The sequence below is a fragment of the Rhagoletis pomonella genome, unplaced genomic scaffold (genome assembly GCF_013731165.1).
Source record: "Rhagoletis pomonella isolate Grant_MI unplaced genomic scaffold, Rhpom_1.0 Rhpom_scaffold_00005, whole genome shotgun sequence".
NCBI classification, from domain to species: domain Eukaryota; kingdom Metazoa; phylum Arthropoda; class Insecta; order Diptera; family Tephritidae; genus Rhagoletis; species Rhagoletis pomonella.
In genome coordinates, this window is record NW_023458559.1 from 64,478,977 (window position 1) to 64,487,994 (window position 9,018).

Genomic DNA, 9,018 nt, shown 5'->3' on the forward strand with positions numbered 1-9,018 from the left:
CAATTTAGCTCAGAACCCGATGACAATGCAATGTGAAAGATAAATAAATCCCCTAGGTGGCGCAGGTGTCAATATATTTGGAAAGCCCATATTTGTGGTCTGGTTTGATTCATATTTGGAACGTATATTACTTATATAACCTGCTGTCTCCATTAGCGTACAGCCATCGCATAATATCTGTCAGTTCCATCGCAAGCGAAATGCTCATTGATCAATTTTGATAGATCGCAAGCGATATCTGCTGCTATCTATCTCCTGCGATTGCGATTGCAATGAGCGGTCTCCACAAACGATTCCTCGCCGGATATCTATCGCAGCAGATGAACAATCGCTAATGGAGACAGCATGTTAAATAGAATAATTTCACAAAAGAAATTGCCGGATAGGCGGCGCAAGTGTCGAGATATTTGAAAAACCCATATTTGTGGTCCGATATGGTTCATATTTGGAATGTATGTATATTACTTGAATGGAAAAAGTAACAGTATAGAAAGTTTTGCTAGGTCGTTTTTTTTTTCTTTTTTTAACCCTTAATTACGCGCATGGGGTCAAGGCCATTTCAAGTTGAAAAAAGAATTATTGGAGTGATTGGAGCGCTTTGGGCGTTTACACTTGTGTCTCTTACCACTTATGTAACATTTTTTGGCTTAGGTAAGTTTTTATTTTTGTATCTACGTTTGAAGCCAAAGTTATGCTTTTCTTGCTTAAAGTTAACTACGATAAAGAGCCTTAATATTTATGACAAAACACATTTCGTTTTATTTATTTAGTCGCGGCTAGAACATCGTCGCGTACACATGTGTCGCTACTCTCTTGGGTACTGACGCCATGCGATCACTAACGTACCTAAATTTTTTTGTCGGAGCTAAGTTTTTAATTTTTTTTTTTTAAGTTTTAAGTCGAAATTATGTTTTTGTTTTTTTTTTTAAGTTAACGATAATAGAGTACTTTAACATTTTTGATAATACAGAATTTGTCTTTTTTTTTATAAAACTCCTTTTTCAACACTTTTATTGGGGTCACTCGGGACTCCATGCGACTAATTGTGTGATTTTCTTTATGCGCCTAATTAAGCTTGTTTTAAGATTTTTTTCATTACTTGTTTCTATTCAATATTTTTCAATATTTCGTAACTACAAAAAATTTTCCACATTCAAAGACTTTTGGCAAATTTTGTCGTTTAATTTGCAAACAGAATTACTTTGCTTGAATACTTTTTCAATCATTTGTTAAAAAAAAACAACTCAAAAATTTCGAAAAAATTATGTTGAATGCCAAGGGTTAAGTAGCAATGGGTTCTTGAGCCAATTCTTTATGTATCCTGTCAGCGTTATGTATTTGATAATAGAAATCTAATATAACGTGTCTAACTAAGTCCATTGATTAATTAAATCATTGTGGGAGCATTGAACCATGGTCCAGATAGCGCAGTATGCATATGTATACCCGCTCGATTCATTTATATCTTCAATATATACGAATCTACATAAATACTTATGATAGTTTATTACGAAGTCTCCATTATAAGTTTTCTGTTGCCGCAAGCCAATAACCATGGCGTATGAGTTATCTATCAACATTTACATTTAGTTCATTTTATTAATAGTGAAGGCGGTGTTACACAATTGGTACATTTCTCCTGATTTCTAAAATTTTTATTTTGGACTTTTGGTACAGATATAAAAAATTTGGGAAACCATTTTTTATGTGCAGTCATACAATTTGTACAATAGTAGGATCACACTTCCGAATCTTTTTCGCGACCAATTCTATTGTAATGTAAAATGTTCCGAAACAGTAGAGCTTCACATGAAGTTTCTCAGCCGCTCAACACTTTTCTAACAGATTTTCTCATCTCATCTCATTAGATTCCAATATGGTTATATTTTAATTATAATATATATTCCAATCATTTTAATTTTTAGCATCAACCCTGTGCACAAATATCTGCGGGTTGAGGCTTCTTCAAATCCCTATCGTTTGATACCCATATAATAATATTATACTCACCCTACATACATGTATGTACTTACAAGTACTTATGTAACAAATTTTTTTTTACCTGATATTTTGATATTGAAAATATACATATTTTTTTTCTAAGGGCCTTTGAGAACTTGAATCACGCCAATCTCAGCGCCACCTGCTGTGCCCAATTGTAAACCTAAACCATACAGGGGCCCATTAAAATAAGCCCAAAATATTTTGTCCAGTACTATTTAGTATACAATGTACAGAAAAATCAATGAAATCGTTAAATTGTGATTTATCAGTTTGGTTCATTTTTTGACAAAAAAAAAGTTTCTATATTTCTTTATTTTTGCAAAAAACCTACCACAGAGTAATACAAAAATGTAGTTTTCACAGAATTGAAATCGGTTTAGCCATTTGGTCAGGTATTGCCATCAGACGCAAGCAATTTTTCGTTTTCCGAGTATTAGACCTTACTAACGTATTTCTTTCATTGGTTTTAAAATGCATTGATTGACAAATTTTTCGAATAATTAATTAAAACTACTCACCTTTTAGGTTTTCTTCTTTGCCTATATCTCTTCACAACTGCTCGTATGCCTTACAATTCGTCAATAATTTTTACGCTTATACATATTGCACTATTATCGATAAACGCACATTGTTTTCTTATTTTTTTCACTGCACTCAATTCACTTTTCCAGCAAAAATGCAGCTTTTTAAAAATTTCGCAGGCTCTATGCACCTAAGCCACAAATTTACAAATATATTTTTTTTTTACATTAATTTTCCCTCGCGCGATTGCTTTTTATGTTCAATTAAGTAATTGATTTATTGCATAAACCAGATACGTAATACACTTCTACTTAAGATGAGTAGTTATCGCGCTGCTTTTTAGTTACTACTTTGGTGATATTTCACGCGGTTTTTTGTAGTCTACTTGATTTTTGCTCAGTTTTCATGGAATAGGGTATTTCTGCGGAATTTTTAGTCGTCACCATGCAAAGAATACTTTTATTCTTTTGAGTATTAATTAAAAAAAAAAAATTTAATACATTCTTGTTGAATGCAGCATTTTTTTACAGTTTGATTTTACTTGCATTGTTCAAAAAATTATAGACAGCAGTTCTATGCTTCTGATACAAAATTGTCTTTAAAGACACATACTTTTTTGTGTTTTACTTCCCACTTACTCCTTTTATTTCCACTCGTAACTTATTCGCAACTAGAGTTGTGTATTACTCATACGCCGTGTACACCTTGGCGCGCTCGAAATTATTATTAAAAGCTTTTATTTGCAATATTCTGTTGCTTTGCTCTTGCCGCTTTTGTTGCTGTTTTATAACATTCGCAGTCACGTGTCTACTTTTGTCTGCCTGCTTGGCTAGTTGGCTGGCTGGCTGGCTGGCTGGTTATTTATTTCAACGACGGCATTCTTAGAGTTCGCCGCATGAGTATTGCTTTGTAGAAAATTCTTAATTCGCTTTCTCCAAAAGGACAATGCCGTATGCTGTTAAGTGTGCGCGTCACTTGTGATTTTCTAAATCAACAGCTTTTTGTCTTCGCCGTGTTTTTACATTAAAATCTCCTTTATGCTTGGCTACTGCCTCAGTTTTACGTTTTTATTCGCTGCGACGAGTTCATGTACAAATAGCGTCGGCAAAATTAGATTTATTTTATAAAAAATTTATGACTTTATTTTACGTTTCGGTTAAAGTATGGCTTAGAGTATGCAACGTTAAGTACTGATAAATTTAATTTGCTATTGTATATTTTTTTATGGATTTAAAATTTTTTTTTTTTGGTTTCCGCAACTCAGCCACAATTTACACAGTCTGTATTTATATGCCTATATGTGTGTCTGTTTTTGTGTGCTAGCGTACTGTTCACAACCGTTCAACTTTAAGCGAGCGAGATTTTCTCTCAGTGTATTTTTGTATTGTATATTTATTAGAAAAATGATTATTTTGATTTGATTAGCAAATGATATGGTTGCATATGCCTTAAGTGCACAAAATACACAAATTAATTTTACAAGAGTGTTGTATGTTTTTAGGCGCTAGATTTTAATTTTCATTATTGAATTTAATACTTAATTTAATGTGTGTTTGTATAGTTGATGAAGCTGCTTAATTTAGTAAAGTATTCTTAGTTACATTTATTGTTTAGAGTTTTACGTTTTTGAGCTCAAAACTTTAAAATTTCTTCGTAGTATACCTGTAGGCTGAGCGGAAAAGATCTTTTAAGGTTTTAATCGGTGAGCTTAAATGCAACCAAGAAATATCTACCTTTTTAGAGTTGCATTTTTAGTTTAGTTTTTAGCAAAAATATCAGTATCAACTGCCAAATGCAGTGCGCAGTGTGCAGAATATATTCAAGTAAAGGTTTTTATGCGCACAATTTTCGGTTTATAATTTTATTTTTGTTACTTTTTATAACTAGGTTTTATTCGAAACAGCCAAAAAGTAGGCAACGCACTGTTCAGGCTTTTGGTAAAGCTACTTTAAGGTCCAACCACATAGTGCAATAACATTCTTGCTTCTTTGTAAAATCTGCCTAATCGCAGATCAGAGATCAGTTGTAGCGCCTAAAATTATGCTTTGGAATTTGGGCAAGCCTCCTTTGCGCGTATAAGCATTAAAAATGTTCACAGCTTTTTTCTATATATTTGAAGTTTTTATTTTGCATCACTCGGTATTATAAATATATACTATAAGTATTTACGCCTCAAAGTATGCACTATTTTTTACCGTTGAAAATTTAACACCACAAATGCACTTTTAAATATGCAATGTTTTTGCTGTTCTTACTTTAATTCACTGTGCAAAATCTGTTGTAAATCTTTTTTTTTTATTTTGTATTTAAGCGCGTTATGGCTTATTTCCAGGCAATGCAAAAGCTGCGCCAGTTATTGTCCAACATAATTTTTCTTGTAGCGATATTTTTGAAGTTTGCACGTCCAGATAAAATATGTATTTTTTGTTGCCGAGCTCATAAAAGTAAGCTTAGATTTGAAAAAAGCTTTTTATATTTTCTTAATTTTTTGAAAATTGCTGCCGGTTCCAAAATATTTTATTAACTCACTAAGGAATTTGTTTTGACAGGCTTGCTCGAGCTGTACAAAAGAATGCAACGTAATTTCAGTTTCAACGTAAGTCACTAAATTTTTAAGCGTACGAAAGTATGCAATAGTTTTTGAATATAGCAGCTTGCAGCGATCTCTCTTTGCGCGATCAAAAGTTCTTCCAAAATAATTGTATGTAGTTTTTTGCAACCAAATGTGTGCAATAGTTTTTATATCAAAAATTTATTTAATTGTCGAAATTAGTACACTCCTCTTTAGATATCCAGACTTTGCAGTAAATTTTCGCGTAAAAAATATGCTGCGCTTTTCAAATAATATTTACATTCAAACGCCACTTCAGTTTTATTTACAACAGCAGATCACGCCTACCGCATGTTAACATTATCTTCCACGCAAACTTTAACGTTGGGCTAGGTCCGGATTGCGCAGCAAAATTTTTGAATACACCGGCTTTCAGCAAAATTTTTTATTTTTTTTTAGAAAAATTCTTAAAATATTTTATTTCAGTTACTTTTTTACTCTAAAGATCGCATATATTTAGTATTGCAATTTCCATTGACAATTGCACTTTATCACTAACACGCTTGCAATCGCTGCCGCCGCTGCTACTCTCGACTGCAACAGGAAAGTGTCATCCTTTCGTAACCGTAATTCGCGTTAAACTGATCCTTTCAATTCCGAAAATTCGCAATGGCTTTTTCCTTTGGCTTCAACATCGTCGGCCAATGCCAAGCATCCAACCAAACAACCAAGCATCCAGCCAGCCAGCCATCTAGACGAGTCGTGCAGGCCGTGTCGTGTCGCACCACACCGCACCACACCATCGCACCGCCGCAACGCCGCAACGCCAGCAAGCTATGCCGGCTTAGGTTGTTCGGGCCGCTAGTGAGGTGCTTTGCCGCGCTGTGTTGTGTTGCCGCTAAGCTGCTGCTGTGTGCATCGGTTGAACGAACCTCTCGAACGAGCTGGCCGTTGCAGCCGCTCCCTTCTCCGCTGCCGCTACCATTGCCATGAAGCACCAGACACGAAGCGTCCTCTAGACAATGCCTACGAACTATTCAGTCGGCATACACGACTATGGTAGCAACAAATATGCCACAAATTGCAACAATACTAATATGTTGTAATAATAACAATGGCCAAGAGCGTTGCAACAATGGTTGGAAAGAGCCTCGGCCCCGATTTTGGCCAAGTAGCTTTGTTGCCAACAAAAAAAAAAAACGAAACACAAACAATAAGGTAACAGTGCAACAACGTTGCGAACGAACGACATAAACGAATACGAGAAAGGAGTTAAAAGTAGCAAAACAAAAACAAAATGGTAATGCTGTGTAAACGAAAATACAACAACAGTAACAATAACAGTTGTGTAGCAAGCGAATATGCGATGTTGCATTCCATTTGGCATAGGTCTGAAGTGTTTTGCAATTGGTATCGTTTCGTATGTTTGCCTGTTGCATCCAACTCGGATGCAGTTGGGTATGAAATAAAGTGATGAAGTTGCAGAAAATAATAGCATTTTTAAAACAAATTTTTGGGAATTAAAAGAAACTTATGCAAAATATGGTGGGCATTATACTAGTGTCGACAAAATCTATGTACACTCAAGTGCATAAACAAAACTAGCAGATTTTGTAATACAAAATTCATCCAAAAAGTATGCAACGTTTTGTGTGATAACTCCTAAATAGAGTCCTAAAAAATTTGGAGTCCAAAAGTATGCATATAGTTTAAAAATACTGCGTCCAGATGAAGCTTTAAACATTTTTTTTTTAATAGGAATATTGTACATAGTGAAAATTAGCTTCTTGTCTACAAACTCTAAAATCGTTTTTTTTTTTCTGATTTCTTGCTAACTCTTAATTTTTCCTGATTATTTCGTTTAATCCATTTTAAAGTTTTTATGCGCCTTAATGTATGCAACTATATTTTTTTGCACGTGTATAGCAACAGCTGCTCCGATTGCAACCCATCGAACATGTTGTATTTGTCTTGCTTCAAACTTCGCCGCTTTGAACACTCAATTTGTGTTATTACAAAAATCAACAAGTTTGCTTGTGGCGAATTGAGAGCAAATTGTAATTCAAAGTGAATACATATAAGGCACTCCAAGTCGTTGTTACCCCGCAAAAAGCCAAACAGGTATTGAAAATCAAATTCTTAATTTTAATTTTAGAAATTCAATCATCATATCTTTTCTTGGAAAATAGTACTACATATCTAAAACTCACCATAAGGCTATTGTATTATTATTTTTTAATTTTTTTTTTTTAATCGTAAAAAACTATATCTTGCCTCTTATGGCATTTTGACCTTTATCACGACACATACACATTTACTATGCAAATACTACTATGCAAATAAGTCGTTTTTATACCCGGGTATATTAATTTTGTTCACATAACGGTTGTTTGTAACAGCCAAAACGAATCGAGATAGATATAGACAAATGTATACATAAATGATCAGGATGAAAAAAGAAATCGATTAAGCCATGTCTGTCTGTCCGTCCGTCTGTCCGTCTGTCCGTCCGTCCGTGTACACGATAACTCGAGCAAAAATTGAGATATCTAAACGAAATTTGGTATGTAGGTTTCCCTTAATCCAAGGTAGGTTGGTATTGAAAAAGGGCGAAATCGGCCTTTAACCACGCCCACTTCCCATATAACGGTAATTTCCAGAAATACGAAAACTGCGATATTTTAGTAACTACTGAAGATAATTCACTCAAAATTGACATTTACAATAAGTTTTAGACGAAAAATAAGAATATTATAAATTTTTGGAAAATGGGCGTAGCCACGCCCACTTATGGTTACATGTGTATATCTTGGTAACTGCTGCACCAATTTCTTCCAAACTTGGCACAGGTGTTGGCCTTCACACACCATACCAATGGCCGAAAATTTTTAAAATCGCTTAATAACCACGCCTACTTCCCATATAACGGTAATTTTCAGAAATACGAGAGCTGCGATATTTTAGTAACTACTATAGATTATTCACTCAAAATTGATATTTACAATAAGTTTTAGACGAAAAATAAGAATATTATAAATTTTTGGAAAATGGGCGTAGCCACGCCCACTTATGGTTACATGTGTATATCTTGGTAACCGCTGCACCAATTTCTTCCAAACTTGGCACAGTTGTTGGCCTTGGTACAGCATAAAAAACCGCCGAAACTTTTTAAAATCGGACAATAACCACGCCCTCATCCCATATAACGGTAATTTAGAGAAATACAAAATCTTCCATAAATCAGTAAATATTGAAGCTAATTTATTCAAAATTGATGCTTGCAACAATTCTTTACCAAGAAATACGTTTATTTTAAAATTTTGGAAAATGGGCGTGGCACCGCCCACTTATGATCACATATAAGTATATCGGTAACCGTTCTACCAATTTGTACCAAACTCGGTGTGGTTATTGTGCTTGGCACATATAAGCAAAACGTTGAAAATTTTTGAAATCGGACTAGAATAACGGCCGCTTCTCATATAACGGTAAATTTCAGAAAAGCTTGAAACTTCAATATTTCGAAATTGAAGGACGCTAATTTACTCAAAATTGATACACCCCGGCTTACCATCTAGCGGAAGGTTTCGGAAAGGTGAAAAAACATATATTTAATACTTGCGCCGGGTATTTAATGTTCGGCTCCGCTCGAACTTAGACTTTCTTACTTGTTTTTGGCTTGATAATATTTTGACTGACTTTAGACGCTTGTATTTAAAAAAAAAAAATACCATGGCATATTTTAAATTCGCTGTGTTTAGTAAAAAAATCATAAACATACGCAACTGCTGTTTAAAAGTTGTACCTGAAAGTATGCAATGGGTAGGTTCAGAAGGCGCAGCAGTTGAGCGCAACCGTTGCTAAAAAAAATCAGTGATAGTAATGCGTCTTCTGAACGGCTTGATACATTATCTGTCAAATTCTTTCACACAACATGTTGT

The 9,018-nt window shown here is 34.3% G+C and overlaps 1 protein-coding gene across 1 annotated transcript in view; it reads right to left on the reverse strand.

Annotated features, from left to right (window-relative positions):
• Positions 1 to 4,313, reverse strand: part of LOC118740178 (serum response factor homolog A) — a gene marked incomplete in the record, with an annotated part of 224,529 nt that extends 220,216 nt beyond the window's left edge. Inside the window, 1 exon segment of the mRNA XM_036471675.1 lies at positions 2,523 to 4,313.
• Positions 4,314 to 9,018: the final 4,705 nt, after the last annotated feature.